Below are 21,585 nucleotides of genomic sequence, written 5' to 3'. Positions count from 1 at the left end.
CAAAATCCTAGAGGAAAACCTGGTTCAGTCTGCTTTCCAACAGACACTGGGAAATACATTCACCCTTCAACAGGACAATAGCCTAGAACACAAGGCCAAATATATACTGGAGTTGCTTACCAAGACAACATTGAATATTCCTTAGTGGCCTAGTTACAGTTTTGACTTAAATCGGCTTGAAAATCTATGGCAAGACTTGAAAATGGCAGTCTAGCAATGATCAACAACTTGACAGAGGTTGAAGAATTAAAAAAAGAATAATATGCAAATATTGTACAATCCAGGTGTGCAAAGCTCTTAGAGACTTACCCAGAAATACTCACAGCTGTAATCGCTGCCCAATGTGATTCTAACATGTATTGAATCAGGAGTGTGAATACTTATTTAAATTAGATATTTCTGTTTTCACTTTGTCATTATGGGCTATTGTGTGTAGATGGGTGAGACATTTAATCCATTTTGAATTGTAACACAACAAAATGTGGAATAAGTCAAGGAGTATGAATATTTTCTAAAGGCAATTTTTCGGGGTAAATACAGGCAAATATATTATCAAAACGTCATGCCAGGGTAAGCCTACACGAAACACAGCCCTTATTTGAAGTGTCTCTAAAATCCCTCATGGGAAAATGTAATGATGGAAAAACGATTGGAAATATTTCCGTGTTTGACCACTAGGTTTTATGGGTATTATGGCTCATACTGTGGTACTCTATTGAATGTTGAGATTCCCCGCAATGGCAATTGCAAGGAGTGGCAAGGAGTGGAATGTTAGCTAAAGAGACTGGCACTCAAACTATGTACTCCCTGCATAGTTGTTGAAAACAAACAGGGTGACCACTTTTCATTGGTGAATAAGGGTGACATCACAGTACAGAATAGATCCACATCCACTGACTCACTCGGTGTTGCCTGTAGAGTTTTCTCTACTCCAATATCTAGACAAGCAGTACTTCCTATAAATATGTTTGGGGCTGTTTTTACATTACCAGTCTTAGACTGCTCCTGAGTACTGGTGGTTGTCTTGACAGGATTCAGAGTTGGTCCATCTGAAAAACATTAATTCAAGTATCTTGACTTTGATAGATACATTTTTTATAACCCAGTCTCAAGCATGAGGGACCAGCACTGACCCAACATTTGGGAAACAGCTTTACAGGAGCAGTATTCATTGTATTTATCCAGATGGCACATGGAATATGTACTATATTTGAGTTTTTTTTTAACCTGAGAGCTTGAAGGTGAAATCACCACCATCTTCAGTGCCCTTGTCTTTAATATGTAGTTCAGTAGGAGAAGAACATCCTCTTTTAGTTTAACTCTTCATCATCAGACACATGCTTGTTCACTAATCACCAAAATCAAGAGAAAGGATCAGGTTTGATATCACTTTAATGTCATTAAAGTTTAGCTTTGGCAAGGGGACGTCAGCGTTACCTAGACAAGCAGAAATTCACATGGGTAGAGAGAAGTGTGAAGTGCACCACAGCAAATTTAAAATAAAAAACATGAAAGTTAGGCTGCATATACAAATACTGTATATGCTCTGCGTATTGACCAAGGTAATACAGCTGACTTTGGCCCAATGCTGTACCTCCCAAACCATCTACTATACAACTGAGAATGGAAATAGTAGCAAATACAATACCAGCAGGGTGCCCACTTTTCATTGGTGAATAAGGGTGACATCACAGTACAGAATGAATCCACATCCACTGACTCACTCTATGTTGCCTGTAGAGTTTTCTCTACTGCAATCTGCTAAATCTTTCTCCAATCTCTAGAGCACTAGACAAGCAGTACTTTCTATAAATATGTTTGGGGCTGTTTTTACATTACAAGTCTAACTTAGACTGTTGCATAGTACTGGTGGTTGTCTTGACATGAATCAGAGTTGTTCTATCAGAACTGTCTGGAAAAACATGAATTCAAGTGTCTTGACTTTGGTAGAGCAAAAGTTTCAAGCCATTGGGACAAACCCTGACCCAGCATTTAAGACTGCTTTACAGGGACAGGACCCATTTCTACGGAACCAGATGGCACATGGAAGATGTACTGCATATGCATATGTCATACAGATGATCTACAGATGAACACCACTAATGATCTGTGAGTTACACTTTCCATCAAAGGTGAGCAGAGAACACCTTAACGCCACTGTTCCATCAGTCTTTAGATCTGTCACTGGTGTTGACGAGGATACTGAAAAAGAAGACTAGTATGTACAGTATGTAATGAGTATCTGGGTGTACTCACTGAGTTGGAACAGTAATACTCACCAGTTAGAACAGACAGATGAACAGGAGCATCACCTCCATGTTGTGGTTCACCCTCTCTAAGGTACTGTCTACAGGTGTAGACTCCAGCATCCTCAGCTCTGACATTACTAACATGTAGAGAACAGTCAGACCCTAAACTCAGTCTGTCTGCTCTGTTGTTTTGTTCTTCCTTTTTCACCCTCCCCAGGCCAACTTCTTCAATAGTAACATAAGATCCATCTCTGTTATAGATCCATATAGTTGAGGAGCAGTTTGGATAAACCACATTGGTACACGGCAGACTGACATCACCTCCCACAATGGAGTACAGAGGAAGAGTGTTTCCACTGACACCTGACAAGAGAATGGCATCAGATGATTATTCACTGGTAATACAGATTACATTATATTTCATAGGTATTCTTATTGATATTCTTCACAGGTGTACTGAATAATAATAAAGTAATTATATATACAATAGTGAAGATAAAAGTAGACAGAAAAACAACAGAAATGTAAACATAACTTCAGCATATATTTTTTTTCCCGTGTTGAATGTGAGTGATGGTCTCTTAATAAATAGTATTGTTATTCTCTTTCTCCTCTGTCTTACCTGTTAGCAGGTACAAAACAGTCACAAGCAGTCCCAAAAACGAATGATAGACATCAGCCATTGTCCTCTCTCTCTCTCTCTCTCTCTCTTTCTCTCCTCTATCAGAGTGTCTCAGGACCATACGTTTCTCACCATACAGCAGCATCTCTATTCACCATTATAGCATCACTTCCTCAAAGAGGTCATGGTTTTTTCTGTAATGGAACAAGTATTAAAACGGAAAGCATTTCTGACACCTTGGTAAGAATGGTCCAGCTCACCAGCAGCTGAAGGCCTTATTCACATGTACTGTATGAGAGTGTGGAGTGATGATGTAGTGATGTAGGGAATTTGCCTTAATATGGTCATATTCACTTGATTGGTTAATCATAATTGGTACACCTCCGTTCCTCTAATTCTGTGTACATGCTGCCTTTCTTTAAATTGTTTACAGGATGGAAATAAGTCAAGTGACATAGTCAACATGTCAACATGACATATCAGTGGAATCAAGTCTCTTGTCTCTCCAAGGACTTGGAAGGCATTCAGAGACGCTGCTGCTGCATCATTGGCACTTCCTACAACTCACTCCCAAGACCTTCAAAGCGGTCCTGTCCAATCACACAAGTCCTCTGAACAAGTTTCTAACCCCTACACAGAGACAGTATGATCTGAGGAGATCAATGCAACAAGCTGCACTACCAGACACCAAAAATCATTATTGACAAGAGCTCTATTTATTGATTTGATGGTGTGTCTATTTGTTGTGTGTGACTTTTGATGATCTACTGTCCATATATTAATGCAGATTATATATTTGTACCTGTTTGTGTATGACATCAAATTTGATGTAGGTTTCTGCCTATGTACCAATATGTTCAAATAACCTAAACCTATCAAGAGATGAACTGGGCATCCAATCACCTTCCTGTAATAGTATTGGGGATTTTTCAGTAGACTATAAGTTGAACTATATGTTAACATAGTTAGATCTTTTCAGAATCAGTAGACTATAAGTTAAACTATGTTTTAAGCATAGTTATATATTTTCGGACGGTGAGTTAAACATAGTTAATCACAACATGACATGTGACAGGCTTTGAGACTAGGTGGTGCAGAAGGAAGAGGCCTGGAACAGAGCCAGTGTTAAACATAGTTAAATATTTTCAGACTATAAGTTAAACATGGTTAATCACAGCATGACAGGCATTAGGACTAAGTGGTACAGAGGGGAGAGGCCTGGAACAGAGCCAGGAAATGGACCTGGGAATGGGCCTGGAAATGGGCCTGCTATGTGTGAGAGCTGCCTGCTATGTGTGGGAATGGTACTGCTATGTGTGGGAACTGTATATGTTTGGGAATTGATTGTGGCTCAGAAAATGGACCTGCCATGTTTAAGCCATGTTTAAGTATCGATTGATATGTTTGGGAATCAGTTGAGGGGTCAGTACAGCGCCGGGAAATGGCTCTGTTATTTTTACATGACAGGGCTTGGTCCCACCACTATTGTTTTTCAGAAACTGAATACATAGAAGGAAGAGAAGTCAGATTTCACCACAATTATAAAATAAGGAAGTGGGTGGAGTGGTCAAGAGGTGAAAATTGGAAACAGTGGTGGAGGAACTATCAGGGAGGGATTAAGCTAAAATGTGTGTAAAATGAATAAGGATGTAAATGTATATAAACTGAGAGCTGAGAGGTGGAAAGTTAGTTGCAGACCAGCTCGGCTCTATTGCTTGTGTAATAAAGTCTATCTTGATTCTACAAAAACTCTAGAAGTACTTTGTTTTTTTAATAAGTATAAGGACAATTTTCTACATCAATAGCAGGGTATATTGCTCATACCAGCTTATAGAAGCAACACGTTTAACTGTGTTTGTAGCGAAAATGTCAAAAAATGAAAGATTTGAGAATTGTTATGTGTTTACAAACTAAATATGCAAAACATTTCCTCTAAAGGCTGATATCCCACCTTGGTAATTGAGGGAATGTAAATTGTTAGAGAGGTGAATGTAACTGCAATCAATGATGTAGATATACACAGAAGAATGAATAAATATGTCTATGTCTGCAACTTGTCCTTCTCTCAGTGGTTCTTTCAGCTCAGACCACTTCTGTTTTTCTGAGGCTGAACAGAGAGAGAGAGAAAAATAGATCATGAGTTGTCTTTTAATTTTACCACAGCATCTTATCTCACTCTAAACTAACATAGCTAGTCATTTCACACCTTAAAAAGATTGAGAAGAGTTTGCATTTCGCAACAACAATATATAAAGATACAGTGGGAACTGTAGCCTATACTGTGACTATGGGAACTGAGACAAAGACACTGTTATTGGCTGTGGGGTTGTGTGAATGTTAGTCTTGTGTGGACATCCTTCCAAATCTCATCTTGTTGACTTTTGTGGATTGGTGGGTGTATAACTTGAACGTCCAGCAACCCAAAGGTTGTGTGTTCAAATCTCATCGTGGAGAACTTGAGCTAATTAGCAACTTTGCAACTACTTGCTACTTTGCAAGTACTTAGCATGTTAGCTAACCCTTCCCCTAACCTTAACCCTTTAACCTTAACCCCTAACCCTAACCTCTAGCTAGCATTAGCCAGCTAGCTAACGTTAGTGTTAGCCATTTAGCCACCTAGCTAACATTAGCCACAACAAATTGGAATTCGTAACATATCATACGTTTTGCAAATTCATAACATATTGTACGTTTTGCAAATTCGTAACATATTATACGAAGTGCAATTTGTAACGTATTGTACGTAAATCTGAGACACACCATTTATTAAGAAATGTTACGTTCCGTATGGTATGCATTCATTTGTGGATGTTCATCATCCATTTCGTATGATACTGTAGCTTCTTACTTTCTCCTGTTCTTCTTATTTCTTATTTTTATTTCTCATGTGTTTTTGTTCTACCGTTGTTATTTTTTAGTACAACATTGATATTGATCACTACATTGTTGGGTTTATAGCTTTCAAGAAATGTATTTGACTGTGCTAGTGCACATGACATTAAAACTTTAAACTTTAAACTGTACTGTATGTGTCTGATAATGACTTATTGAAAAAAAACTAAAAAGTATGTTCTACTCCTTGTGAATTAGATACTGAAAACACAGGCACTTATAATTAGTATGATTATGATGATGGTGAAGTCATCTCCACGGTCCCAGGTAAAAAACATTCCCATCTGTATGATGTGTGCAGATCACAGGAGTTTGGTGGCACCTTAATTATGGAGGATGGGCTAAAGGTAAATACTGGAGTGGAATTGGTGGAATGGTATCAGATACATCAAACACATGGTTTCCATGTGTTTAATGTCATTCCATTTGCTACATTCCAGCCATTATTATGAGCCGTTCTCCCCTCAGCAGCCTCCTGTGGTGCAGATATAGTACATCTTCCATGTGCCATCTGGATGAATAGAAATTAGTACTGATCCTGTAAAGCAGTGTTTCTTAAATGTTGGATCTGTTTCTGTGTGGGATATCAATGTTGAATTGGTAGAGAAGAGAGTACCCATACTTTGATTCCTGTCAGGCATCAGGGCCCCACAGAACACCCACAGAACACCCATTTTTTCCTGTTCATTAAAGGGGCAATCTGCAGTTGCTACATCAATTGATTTACTTACAAATTAATGATATGTACCCATTCTTTCTTAAAGAATATAACTTATAAATGCCTCATGAGCTTAGTTCAACTGTCGTACCCCATCAAAACCCATAATATAGGCTTTCTTTTACTCTGATGTTTGTAAACAAAGTACATGTAAACAAACACCACATGGCCGGCAGGGGATGTAGCTCAGTTGGTAGAGCATGGCGTTTGCAACGCCAGGGTTGTGGGTTCGATAAAAAAATAATGTATGCACTAACTGTAAGTCGCTCTGGATAAGAGCGTCTGCTAAATGACTAAAATGTAAATGTAAATAGCCTCAAAACATGGTTAAAGGCCCAGTGCAGTCAATAAGTATAAGGTTGTAATAATAGTGTGAAATTGTGAAAATGATCATAATGCCCTTTTAGTGTAAGAGCTGTTTGAAAAGACTGCCTGAAATTTCAGCCTGTTTTGGTGGGATGGAGTTTTGGCCTGTCTGGTGACATCACAAGGCAGTAATTAGTTAATAGACTAATAAGAGAGAAAGTTCCAAACCTCTCTGTCTATAGTAACCCTTTTTCAGCTCTCTTTATTGAACCATTTTCCAATGTGACCATCAGGCCCAAACCTTGCTTCTTCTCTGATGCCAAATATCACTCATCCATGTGCACTTGGTAAGATGTTATAACATATTATATAACCTTATTCACATTATTTGGATGGCCTACTATAAATAACCAAAGTTGTCTTTCACAAATGTAAATGCTAGGGATTGGTGTTCCTGAGGCGACGTTTTTCCTCAGCTCCAGAACACTAACCTCGTCCTCAGGCTAAATTTCTAGCCGGCTGGTGGACTAGATTAACAGAACAGAATTCTACTTTTAGTGCAGGGATCTACTGCAGGGATCATCAACTAGATTCAGCAACGGGCCAATTGTTGTGTATGATACGTTTTCTTTTCGTTTTTTCTGTCTATTGTGAATGAAGTCAGCATGGAGAAATTCCTTAATAAATCTTTCTTTGCCTAATCAGACTTAAAAGGAGCACAATGCTTTTTCTAAACATTTTAATATATTTCTGAAACTGTTTTTAAATAACCAAATACAAATACTATATTTCAAACTCATTGTCCGTTACAGGTGTGTTTGTTCTGTACACTTCGACAATGAATGGTAAAGCATGAATGCATTGACCTTATTTAATTTCTTACAAGCTAGTCAGCAGCACTTTCTTGTTCTTCCCATTGACATTGCAAATAAAAGGACTGTAGCCTACAGCTTCTTTCGAAATGACGTCACATACTCACTTTATCACTTTTACTTGCAGCTGAGTTTCTCTCCTGGTGTGGTGGCGCGTGCCTGTAAGGTTGAGGTTGGCGGATCGAGTGAGCTGAACAGTTCTGGGCTATAGTGCACTATGTTGAACGGGTGTCCACACTAAATTCGGTATCGATATGGTGCTCCTGGGGGAGTCCGGGACCACCAGGTCATCTAAGGATGGGTGCACTGGCCCAGGTCGGAAACGAAGCAGGCCAACGCCCCCGTGCCCTCCAGTAGTGGGATAGTGCCTGTGAATAGACGCTGCAGTGCAGACTTGGCAAGACATCGCAATCCTTTCTTCATTTATTTTTATTTGTTAAACAAAACTGCTTCACGGTGGGAATTGCCTCTACAAAATGTTGTTTAGCAGATCATTAGCAGGTTACCAAAGACAATTGAGAATTATACTGACTCCTACTGACAAAATTAGGAAATAATATAATGCTGCAGGGCCCGTTGAGAGCAAAATATTCTTGCAAAAAGACACTTGTGTTCATGATTTAACACAGGATCATCATTTATAGCCATTTGTTGCCAGGCGATGATGTTGTAATGAAACCTCAAATGTCTTAATGAAATTGGTTATCATTTTCCCAGGAATTTAGATTTTAAACCATATGGGACCATATGAAATATGTAAATCAGAGTTCTTGAGCAGTCTAAAGGATGGATGGTAAGTAAGATTTTGTGGTTTATATTCCAGACTACTTTTTCTGAAATATCGAAACCTTTATTATAAATGGTTGAGATATTACTCTTTTTTTTCCGTTTTCATTTATAATCATATATATATATAGATATATATTACAAATGTTTTATATTCATCAAACGTAATTTATTTGTAAAAACGTTGAGTAGCTTCCTTCCTTCATTCATGTCTTGTAATGTATTTTGTATTGTCTTCTGCATTATCTTATTAGTGCTGAGCAATTAGTGCTTTTTAACATTGGTTCGATAATAAAAAAATAATCACTGTGTTCGATTTTGGTTTAAATTTTTTGGTTTGAATGCTGTAACAACACACAATAAAACAATTAATAAAAGTCCCATGATGGTAGTGACTGCCCATTACTACTTCTCACTTTATAACCATAATTTATTCACATTACTTTTCTTTCATAAAATATTTCAGTTGTTGTGTGTTTCATTTGATGACTTTATTATTTCATTCCAAATCATCATCTCATCTCTATAGAGCTGCTGCCTATGCTGTCTGACAAAATCACTATTTTGTAGTTCTTCAAAGTAAATAAGGCATACTTTTATGACTGCTGAATACCAACGGAAAATCACTTAGATCATGTATTTTCAGGTAGAGATCCTTTGCAAAGCAGCAGTTGCCTCTCTATATCCCCTGACCATAGCATATTCTTGTCTCTTCTGTAGCAGGCGTAAAATAAACACAGACCGTACAAGTAGATGCGCAATGGATTTTGGTCATTGTAGTTAATTACCACGTTTTATGCGCTACATTATGTATAATATTGTCCTGTTGGAAACTACAACTCCCTTCTACATCGCACAGTTCAGGCTGGATCTGATTTATCTCTAGAGATACTGTGCATGTGCGCAAACTGAACTAAATAATTGGATGTCGGTCAATTACTTGTTTAAAATTTAAAAAATAACGACATTTTGTTTAATTGCTCAGTACTATCTCTTATAAAATACAGAATCATCAAGAAAAATGGAGTGGGGACATTTGCAGTTGTTGTAAAGACCAGATGTAAAAAGGATGGAAAGTACTATGCCTGTAAGACATTAAAGCAGTCTCAAGAAAGGTAATGTCACTCACAGACCAGCAGAGATGTGCACCTTGTTATACAGACATATTGAGGGTCTTACACACAACTTTATTTTACATAAAACAATTCTACATTTACAGATGTACATGTTTGTGTAGATGGTTGTTAGTGACTGTGCTGTGGTGTGTTGTGTTGTGTTGTGTTGTGGTTCAGCTCTGGGCATGTCTGTAACCTAAGGGAGTTCCAGGCCATGAGGAGACTGAGTTCTCATCCCAACATCCTACAGCTACATGAGATCATCATGTGAGGAACACTACAGTGTGTGTTTGTTTCTCTTGTCCAAATCAAGGCATATCTGTGCTCCTCACAAGATTATAATTTCTTTCCTATTCGCATACTTAATTTCTTCTTCTGTCTGATGGTGTCCTGTCAGTGATGAGAACAGAGGCTCAGTGTCTCTGATACAGTGCATTCGGAAAAGTGTTCAGACCCCCTTCCTTTTTCAACATTTTGTTATGTTACAGCCTTATTCTAAAATGGATTAAATAATAGTTTTCCCTCATCAATCTACACACAATACCCCATAATGACAAAGCGAAAACAGGTTTTTAGAAATGTTTGCAAATGTATTAAACATAAAAAACAGAAATACCTTATATACATAAGTATTCAGACCCTTTGCTATGAGACTCGAAATTGAGCCCAGGTGCATCCTTTTCCATTGACCATCCTTGAGACGTTTCTACAACTTGATTGGAGTCCACCTTTGGTAAATTCAATTGATTGGACATGATTTGGAAAGGAACACACCTGTCTATATAAGGTCACAGTTGACAGTGCATGTCAGAGCAAAAACCAAGCCATGAGGTTGAAGGAATTGTCCGTAGAGCTCAGAGACATGATTGTGTCGAAGCACAGATCAGGGGAAGGGTACCAAAACATTTCTGCATCATTGAAGGTCGCCAAGAACACAGTGGCCTCCATCATTCTTAAATGGAAGAAGTTTGGAACCACTAAGACTCTTCCTAGGGCTGGCTGCCTGGCCAAACTGAGCAATCGGGGGAGAAGGGCCTTGGTCAGGGAGGTGACCAAGAACCCGATGGTCACTATGACAGAGCTCCAGAGTTCCTCTGTGGAGATGGGAGAACCTTTCAGAAGGACAACCATCTCTGCAGCACTCCACCAATCAGGCCTTTATGGTAGAGTGGCCAGACAGAAGCCACTCCTCAGTAAAAGGCACATGACAGCCCTCTTGGAGTTTGCCAAAAGGCACCTAAAGGACATTCAGACCATGAGATACAAGATTCTCTGATCTGATGAAACCAAGATTGAACTCTTTGGCCTGAATGCCAAGCGTCACATCTGGAGGAAACCTGGCACCATCCCTACGGTGAAGCATGGTGGTGGCAGTATCATGCAGTGGGGATGTTTTTCAGTGGCAGAGACTGGGAGACTAGTCAGGATCGAGGGAAAGAAGAATGGAGCAGAGTACAGAGAGATCCTTGATGAAAACCTGCTCCAGAGCGCTCAGGAACCTCAGACTGGGGCGAACGTTCACCTTCCAACAGGACAACGACCCTAAGCACACAGCCAAGACAACGCAGGAGTGGCTTCCGGACAAGTCTCTGAATGTCCTTGAGTGGCCCAGCCAGAGCCTGGACTTGAATGGGAGGAACTCCCCAAATACAGGTGTGCCAAGTTTGTAGCGTCATACACAAGAAGACTCGAGGCTGTAATCACTGCCAAAGGTGCTTCAACAAAGTACTGAGTAAAGGGTCTGAATACTTATGTAAATGTGATATCAGTTGGGGGGGTTTTTGCACAAAAAAATAACTGTTATTGCTTTGTCATTATGGGGTATTGTGTGTAGATTGATGAGGGGGAAAAAACAACAACGTAACAAAATGTGGAAAGAGTCAAGGGGTCTGAATACTTGTGAGCTGATGGAGTTTAACATCTATGAGCTGATTAAAGGTCAGTGAAGGTTTATGTAGTCTAAGTCTACTGTTAGTGTATGGCTGCATTTCATTCCAAAACATTGTTCCCTTCTTTCTTCCCTCATTCACTCCCCTTCATAGATTTCAGACTGGTGGTCGTAAGCAGTTGTTCCATCTAGTTTCCCGTCATATTTCTTCCACATATCCAATCCTACCAGAGTTAAAGAGGGCAAAAGGAGGGAACATTCACATCTATCAGGAATGAAACACAGCCTTTACCTTTGCTGGAATCAGCAGTAAACTGGTGATTTTATCAGGGGTGACTGAGGTGTAAAAACTGTGCTTCATTTCTACCATAACCCCTGACCTCTGACCCAACAGTATCCCATGCCAGAGAACAGGATCCACAACTACATGTACCGGCTCTGCAAGTCTCTGGACCACATGCACAGGTAATCACAAGTAATCACAGATGAGCATAGGAGAACAGGCTCCTACTTGCGCGTGTGTCAAGGTCAAGGATAATTTCAGTTGATTTCTCTGACATGTAGATTCTCTCCCCACAGTCAAGGTCTCTTCCAGCAGGATGTCAAACCAGAGAACATTCTGATTAAGGTGAGACAGATTCCCATAGACATAGATCTTTTGAGTTTGGCAGAGAACTCCACTGAACCTTCCATGGTGGCACTAAGAACGCTATGACAAACACTCACAGTTACATTGTTACTATACTTTGTATTCAGTCACTGTTTTAGGAAAACGGGTCTTCATTATGTATTAATCAGGTAATAGTTTATTTTCCACTGTAGTACAGGTGTGTCTTTGAGAGCTATAGCCTCCAGGGTTGTGTCTTCAAGATCATAAGGAACCAAACTAATCACATTTTACGTACCAGTGAGTTTCACCACTAGGTGGTGCCATGTAACTAGTTAAAGGGAAGTGGGATCCTCTACTTGTCCCTAGTCCCTACTTGTTGGACACAGTGTAAGCCATATAAATAGAATGATTAAATGATCATTATAGTTCTGTGGTGTAACAATCCACCCTCTTGGTTTGACCTCTGTATGACCCCCCTCCTCCTCTTCCTGTCCCAGCAGTATTTTCAGAATATTATCCATCCATTTGATTAAGATTATGATTAATGCAGTGTGATGTGGAGACTCATGGACAGTGTGTGTGTGTGTATGTGTGTGTGTGTATGGGTGTTGTTCCATGGCAGGCTGGCAGCTCTGAGACGAGCCAGCAGGACCCTGGAGAGAGGAGAGCGAGAGGAGAGGAGAGGAGAGGAGAGGAGAGGAGAGGAGAGGAGAGGAGAGGAGAGGAGAGGAGAGGAGAGGAGAGGAGAGGAGAGGGGAGAGGGGAGAGATAGGAGAGAGGTGATAGAGAGGAGAGAGAGGGGAGAGAAGAGAGAAGAGAGAGAAGGCCTCCAACACACCAAGCATGGCAGATGACTGGTGACCCCTCACATACACACTGACAAGTCAACCCATGTGTGGCACTCATGTATGCTAATATAGCACTGTAGTACACTGTAGCCTACTGTACACTGACATCCCTACAGCCATTATACTTCACCTTCAACACCCTCTCTAACAGAGCCTGTCTACCTCGCTCTCCCAGCTCCAGATGGCCCTGTGCTATGCGGTGGAGTTACCCAGACTGAGTGTAGCTTTCCCCCCAGTACCTGGGGCCTATCCATACCCCACGCCCTCCTTCTGCACTGCCAGGACCCACCATGAACTCCTCCCTGCCATCGTATCCAGGACCTGCCGCTCACCGTAATGAAATAAAAACGTAGGCTCAATCTAGGGCTGTGACGGTCATGGAATTTTGGATGACGTTTATCGGTCAGCCAATTGTTTTATTAAAAAACTGACATTTTCTCCTCTCCTCCGCTCCCTACCTGATCTCAGAGCAAAATGAGTTATATTTTCCAGAAATCCATTTAGTATGATATGTTACTTTATGCTACTTGGCTTACCAATGTAATAGAGGTCGTACCAGGGCCGGCTCCAGGCATAAACTACATAAGCGGTCGCTTAGGGCCCCCGGCCGCTAGGGGGAGCCCGACCCAATAACAAAAAAATATATATATATATACACACTACCAGTCAAAAGTTTGGACACACCTACTAATTCAACGGTTTTTCTTTATGTATAATATTTTTTACATTGTAGAATAATAGTGAAGACATCAAAACTATGTAATAACACATATTGAATCATGTAGTAACCGAAAATGTGTTAAACAAATCCTAATATATTTTATATTTGAGATTCTTCAAATAGCCACCCTTTGCCTTGATGACAGCTTTGCACACTCTTGGCATTCTCTCAACCAGCTTCACCTGGAATGCTTTTCCAACAGTCTTGAAGGAGTTCCCACATATGCTTTGCACTTGTTGGCTGCTTTTCCTTCACTCTGCCGTCCGACTCATCCCAAACCATCTCAATTGGGTTGAGGTCGGGGAATTGTGGAGGCCAGGTCATTTGATGCAGCACTCCATAACTCTCCTTCTTGGTAAAATAGCCCTTACACAGCCTGGAGGTGTGTTGGGTCATTGTCCTGTGTGAAGTTGCTGGATATTAAATAATATTTTTAAAAAATATTGGCGGGAACTGGATCGCGCTGTCGTACATGTTCATCCAGAGCATCCCAAACATGCTCAATGGGTGACATGTCTGGTGAGTATGCAGGCCATGGAAGAACTGGGACATTTTCAGCTCCCAGGAATTGTGTACAGATCCTTGTGACATGGGGCTGTGCATTACCATGCTGAAACATGAGGTGATGGCGGCAGATGAATGGCACACGAGCAAAAAGTGTGACAACCAACCTCAGTCTCCCTTAAACGATTTGTGTGGGACTCCCATTACAACTGCTACTAGGTCTCCTGAGTGGCGCAGTGGTCTAAGGCACTGCATCGCAGTGCTAGCTGTGCCACTAGAGATCCTGGTTCGAATCCAGGTTCTGTCACAACCGGGAGACTTAGACAATTGGCCTAGCGTTGTCCAGGGTAGGGGAGGGAATGGCTGGCAGGGATGTAGCTCAGTTGATAGAGCATGGCATTTGCAACGCCAGGGTTGTGGGTTCGATTCCCACGGGGGACCAGTATGAAAAAATAAATAAATTACAAAAAAATATATGTATTCAGTAACTGTAAGTCGCTCTGGATAAGAGCGTCTGCTAAATGACTCAAATGTAAATGTACCACTAGAGAGTGCTATTCTGTCTGAAAAACCAGCAATTCCAGTTGGCCTTCTGATCTGTCAGACACTGCAGGATTTTTCAATGAACAGAAGAAAATAAAATATAAAAACTTGAACCATCATGGGGGTTAATGTGTTGTGAAAAGGGTTATGAAATTGAATGTCATGTAATATGTTGTATTGTATATGATGGCCTTAATGATGCTGGACCCCAGGAAGAGTAGCTGCTGCCTTGCCTTAATAAATACAAATAAGACAATGGGCCTCAGGATCTCGTCACGGTATCTCTGTGCATTCAAATTTCCATCGGTACAATGCAATTCTGTTCGTTGTCCGTAGCTTATGCCTGCCCATACCATAACCCCACCGACACCATGGGGCACTCTGTTCCCAACTTTGAAATTAACAAACCGCTCGCCCATACAACGCCATCTGCCCGGTACAGCTGAAATCGGGATTAATCCGTAAAGAGCACACTTCTCCAGCGTGCCAGTGGCCATCGTAGGTGAGCATTTGCCCACTGAAGTCGGTTACAACTCCGAACTGCAGTCAGGTCAAGACCCTGGTGAGGATGACGAGCACACAGATGAGCTTCCCTGAGATGTTTTCTGACAGTTTGTGCAGAAAGTCTTCGGTAGTGCAAACCCACAGTTTCATCACCCTTACGGGTGGCTGTTCTCAGACGATCCTGCAGGTGAAGAAGCCAGATGTGGATGTCCTGGGCTGGTGTGGTTACACGTGGTCTGTGTTTGTGAGGCCGGTTGGACGTACTGCCAAATTCACTAAAACGACATTGGAAGAGAAATGAACATTAAATGATCTGCCAACAGCTCTGGTGGACATTCCTCCAGTCAGCATGGCAATTGCACAGTACTTTAAAACTTGAGACATCTGTGGCATTGTGTTGTGTGACAAAACTGCACATTTTAGAGTGGCCTGATATTGTCCCCAGCACAAGGTGCACCAGTGTAATGATCATGCTGTTTAATCAGCTTCTTGATATGCCACACCTGTCAGGTGGATGGATTATCTTGACAAAGGAGAAATGTTCACTAACAGTGATGTAAACAAATTTGCGCACAAGATTTTATAGAAATAATCATTTTGTGCTTATGGAACATTTCTGTGATCTTTTTTTTCAGCTCATGAAAAATGGGACCAACACTTTACATGTTGTGTTTATATTTTGGTTCAGTGTACATGCAATTTTCCCGTGTTCCACCGCAAACTGTCATAAACAAATCTCACACGTATCTGACTCCGCAAGCTCCCAGCTACTATCTAATCGATGCAACGTTGACATTATCCCACCCCTGGTTAGCCACTATTGGCTTAAAAGCCAAACCTAACACAATATCAGCCAATTAATTTCCAGCAATATTGCCCTTGTCTGTCTGATTGGTGCGCACGTTTGTTTATCACCCCCTGTGTAGCCACTTGATGTGATAACCATCTTGTGGGTTGACAGAAATACTTTCCCCAAAACCTCCTCAATGAAATGTTAACTGCAAAGTAGGCTTACCTGAGTAAGTATGTCATCCATTATTTGTTATTTGCAAACTTTGCCAGGAAATGAGCAGCAGCAGTACAGAACCATGACTAGACCAGCACATTCCTCACTCGCTAGATGCACAATTAAAGGGCCAGATGCGCAAGTAAAAGGAAATTACACTCAAAAATTGAAATGTGTTAGTTTTCTTAAAGAACTAAAAACAATTGTCTTCTGATGAGATTTAAGCTTTGAAATGACTCCGAACATCCAATTTCATTGTTTCTCTATGAACAATTGTAATTTACCACTATTTTACCAGGTATATTGACATAAAGCATAGTGCTCTACTTTCTCTTGTACACCAAGAGTTGCAGGGGAGAGGAGAAGAGAGAAATGTGCCTATTTGAAAGCTAGAAAAAAGTGAGTAGCTCGCAATTTTTTTTGAAAGTAGCTCTCATGCTGCAAAAGGTTGGCGACCCCTTTTGTAAATTCTACAGTTCTACATTGTTTACACGTCCACCAGGCATCAACATTCTATTCTGATTTCTCTGCGACATCTTCCCAATATGCAAACGCTCTCCACACGAAATATTCCAAACACACGTACGTTAATTTGTACGTTCGTTAGTACGTTTGTTCGTTGGAATGATGCGGCTTGCCGTGAAGATCTGTCCTTTATTAAATGATTTGTGGGTGACTACATGTTTACTGTTGCCTTTTATCATCATGGTTAATGATACACCCAGAAGTCATACGAGAGAGAACATATTTACCAAGCTGTCACTAAGCTCTCTCTCTCACAAGACTGATTGGAGAGGTTGTGAGGAGGGCGCTGTTCTTTTTCTATCGCTTATTTCTTTCTTATTTCTAATTTCTAAAACATTGTTACTGTGCCCCACGATGACATGGGATTTTAACGAAACTTGGGTGAATGATGCCTCTTGCCATTGAACTCCGGCATGTAGAAAATTACACTGATAGGCCCAAGGGGGGCGCTATAATAATCAACTGGAATTCCAAACTTTGAATTTCAGGGCTGCATCATTCATGGGGGACAACATAATTACTGTTGCCTTGTTACCACATGGCTTGACCTAGCAACTCAGAAATAGTTTTTGAATCTAGCTCTCCCTTTCCTCTTTTTAACAAACATAATTGTTCATGTATACTCCCATAATTCAAACATAGAGAAAATACCAAGACATATTTTTTTTTACTTTCACCTATGAAAAACACATCAATTCCCCTCACCTCAATGTTTTGTCATGCTGACATGAATTGACTAGGTGGATGAGTTCTTTCAAAGAATTCACACATTTTAATCTTAACCCCCTAGGCCGATGTCCGCGCCCCCGCGGAAATCTAAATAGCAAAATAAAAAAATCCCCATAAAAGTCTGTCCGTTTAATCTAGAGATATATGCGTCTCAATCCATTGCGTCCGCCTGTGTAACACTACTGCATCTGTGTTGTTTGTCAGACCATGAGACATCCTGAAAATCAGTCTTCTCACAGAATCGTCTGTAGCGTACAAACTATTATGACCCTTCTTTGGAAAGATGATAATCTCATGAACATGATGGTGTTCTCCATTTTACTCTACGACCCCCACAGTGTCTTGGGACTTGTCTGAAGTCGGTACAGTTTGCCAACTTCTATCTGTAGCGTCCGAACAGTTGGGGCTGCACACTAATCTGACCCCTCTGTGGGAGGGTGAGACTCTCACGAACACGTACAGGTTTTGCTCTAGGACACCCACAGGCCTCGTCTGAAGGTCCCCCGGTACTAGATGAAAAAATTAATGGAAGTATTAATGGAGACTGTTTAGTGCCAAAAGTAAGGGGTTAAATGTAAATAAATAAAAAACTAACGTTTCTTGATCTTTCTTATATCTCTCAGATATAGGACAGACACTTCAGAACAAACTTAGTTTTGATTTTTTTTTGGGGGGGGACTATCTATTGTTCCATGTAGTGAATCTGTTATTCAATGTTTTTGAATGGGCTAATATTTATATATAGGTTTTTTATACTTCAAGGGGTCTTAAAATTCTAAATCAAATAGAAAAATTGTCCTTGGTATGACCTTCTTTAAACAATTCCATATTGCTTTGTAGAACCGGAGCAAGGAACGATTTTCTGTGCAAAATTTCAAAATGACATCAGTTTGACTGGTTGTAAGAAAATAGAAAGCTGTGAATATGACCCAACAGGTTTCTGATAATATTTCAGTTCAGCTTGGATGCATATTTTATGTGGTTGAAATACTATCAGCTTTTATGATGCTGATAAAGATAGCACCTCTACAGATGGTATCTAACTGAGCATTGCATTCTCTCAAGATGCTGAAATAAATAAATATTTCTCCACTCCTGTCCCGAGACAAAAAAAATCAGACATTTGGTGTATATTTACTGCAATAAATGCTTAATTCTGTAGGAGTTCATATTTTTAATTTAACCTTTATTTTATCCGGGAATCATACTGAAACCAAGGTCTCTTTTACAGATGAGCCCTGAATTAAACAAATTACAGAACATACACACATCATAACATAAATACAAAATGCAAGCAGAAAGAAAGAAACATACGGTCATAAAAAACAAACACATTCATCAGTAATAACATCCTCAAACAGCTTTCTGATTTGCCCTAGAGGACCCAGAACATCAAATTTAAGAACATTTTGAAGATTGTTCCACAAATAAGGTACAAGAAAGATAAATCAGCTTTTAGTTGACTCAGTAGAGACCAAAGGGATTTCCAGAGTTAGCCATCCCTGATACCGGGTGTGGTTATTCGTATGTCTAAAGTTTAGTAATGATGGTCGGTACTGTGGGTCTTTTTGTAAAAGGGCTTTATAAATGAAAACATAGCAATGTATCAACCTCCGTGACATCAAAGAGGGCCAACCAACTTTCTAGTAGAGAATGGAGTGATGAGTACTAAAATTGTCTCCCATAATAAAGCACAGTGCGCTATGATAAACTGCACCTACTGGCTTTAATGAAGTGGCAGCTGCATTCATATAGATGATGTTGCCATAGTCTAGGACCGATATGAACGTCGACTGAATTACTATTTAGCGATAGGCAGGACCTATTTCTGTAGAAGAAGCCCATTATTATTCTCAGCTTCTTAACTAACTCATCAATATGCTTTTGAAAAGACCGTTTTTCGTCTATCCAGATGCCCAGATATTTGTAAGCACGGACACGATCAATATGGACACCATCCAAAGTACATATGCTTATATCATCAGACTTATTTTCATGTGCTCTGGAGAACAATATACTTCGTTTTACCTGCATTCAGCACTAATTTCAGGTCAATGTAGTTTTTAAACCAGTTACATGCAGCCTGGTCTAGGCCAATAGAGGAAAGCCTCTGAATTAGCAGTGAGTGATCAACAGTATCGAAAGCCTTTGACAGGTCAATGAAGAGGGCAGCACAATGTTGCCTTTTTTTCCATACAGTTAACCAAATCATTTCTAACTAGGGATGCAGCAGAGATAGTGCTATGACCTAGTGTAAAACCCGACTGATGTACATTTAGAATACATTTCAAAGATAAGAAAGATCTTTGTTGAGAATTAATCAAGGATTCAAATATTTTATCTAGGCAAGAAAGTTTAGAAATAGGCTTCACCACCTTTGTGAAGGGGGAGTACATGGGCCGCCTTCCAAACCTTGGGGATAGTACCAGATATAATCGTCAGGTTACAAATATGGGTTAATGATTCAGCAATCAGGGGGGCAGAGAGCAGCAGCAAAAATGGATCAAGCATATCAGCTCCAGTGGATTTTTTTTCTCCATCAATCTTAAGCAAGGCATCTAGCGCATCACAGATAGTAAATTGTTGAAATGAAAACAAAGATTAATTGGAAGTTGACGGGTTTAACCATCGAGTCAGGTAGAGGCTGGCAGAGGGAAGAGCAGTCGATTGACTGACCAGGGTCTCAGATAAAAGCCTGCCGAGATAAAATGATGATTAAAAGCATCACTTATCCCATTCTTCTCATGTATGATGCCAGAGTCAGACAGAACTTGCTTAGGCAGGGAAGAAGAGGAATTTGTACACTTCAGTGCATTGACTGTTTTCCAAAATTTAGAAGACCTACAGTTATAGGTCTTCTAATTTTCAGTTTCCATTTAACCCATCTGAACAGTAGGCTACATTTCCCTTGAACTTCCCTTATTGAAGTCCCCGTCTTGATCCTCACAATCATCACAAATAACACAGCTTTCACCCTCTTTTACCACTTCACCAAATCTTTCCCAAACATTACTTTGCTGGCCCTCCCTTCGCTTTATTTTCAACTCAAATTGTTGCCTCTATGGATTTACATAAACTTTTTCTGCCAGTTCCCAAAAGCATTTGGTGATTGGCATGTAAGCAATTTGGCACATGTATAGTAACGCCTAGATAACACCGACATAGTTATTGTTTTTGGTACACCAGAAGTACATTCATTTCCCCAAGTGGTCACACCCAGAGGAGAGTTCAGCAGAGCAGGGGAGAGAAGGATAGAATAGAGCAGAGTAAAGGAGAGTACAGCAGAGTAGAGGAGAGAGGAGAGTAGAGCAGAGGAGAGAAGAGTAGAAAAGAGGAGAGGAGAGAGGAGAGGAGAGCAGGAGAGAGTACAGCAGAGGAGTGGAGAGAGGATAGTAGAGCAGAGGAGAGGAGACAGGAGAGAAAGCAGAGGAGAGGAGAGAGCAGAGGAGAGGAGAGAGGAGAGTAGAGCAGATCAGAGTAGAGGAGATTGGAAAGTAGAGCAGAGTAGAGGAGAGATGATCAGAGTAGAGGAGAGAGGAGAGTAGAGGAGAGAGGAGAGTATTTCAGAGTAGAGGAGAGAGGAGAGTATTTCAGAGTAGTGGAGAGAGGAGAGTAGAGGAGAGAGCATAGTAGAGCAGAGATGTGGAGGGAGGAGAGGAGTGTAGAGCAGAGTAGAGGAGAGAGGAGAGTACAGCAGAGTAGAGGAGAGAGGAGAGTACAGCAGAGTAGAGGAGAGAGGAGAGAAGAGGAGAGCAGAGTAGAGGAGAGAGGAGAGTAGAGGATAGCAGAGTAGAGGAGAGAGGAGAGTAGAGGAGAGAGGAGAGTAGAGCAGAGAAGTGGAGAGAGGAGAGTAGAGCAGAGTAGAGGAGAGAGGAGAGTAGAGCCGAGTAGAGGAGAGTAGAGCAGAGCATAGTAGAGGAGAGAGGAAAGTAGAGCAGAGTAGAGGAGAGAGGAGAGTTGATCAGAGTAGAGGAGAGTAGAGGAGAGAGGAGAGTAGAGCAGAGCAGAGTAGAGGAGAGAGGAGAGTATAGCAGAGTAAAGGAGAGGGGGGAGTAGAGAACAATAGAGGAGAGAGGAGAGTAGAGCAGAGGAGAGAAGAGTAGAAAAGAGGAGAGGAGAGAGGAGAGTAGAGCAGGAGAGAGTAGAG

Source organism: Coregonus clupeaformis, chromosome 33 (assembly GCF_020615455.1).
Source record: "Coregonus clupeaformis isolate EN_2021a chromosome 33, ASM2061545v1, whole genome shotgun sequence".
Taxonomy (NCBI): Eukaryota; Metazoa; Chordata; class Actinopteri; order Salmoniformes; family Salmonidae; genus Coregonus; species Coregonus clupeaformis.
The sequence above is the reverse complement of the archived record's forward strand: the minus strand, read 5'-3'. Positions refer to the sequence as shown.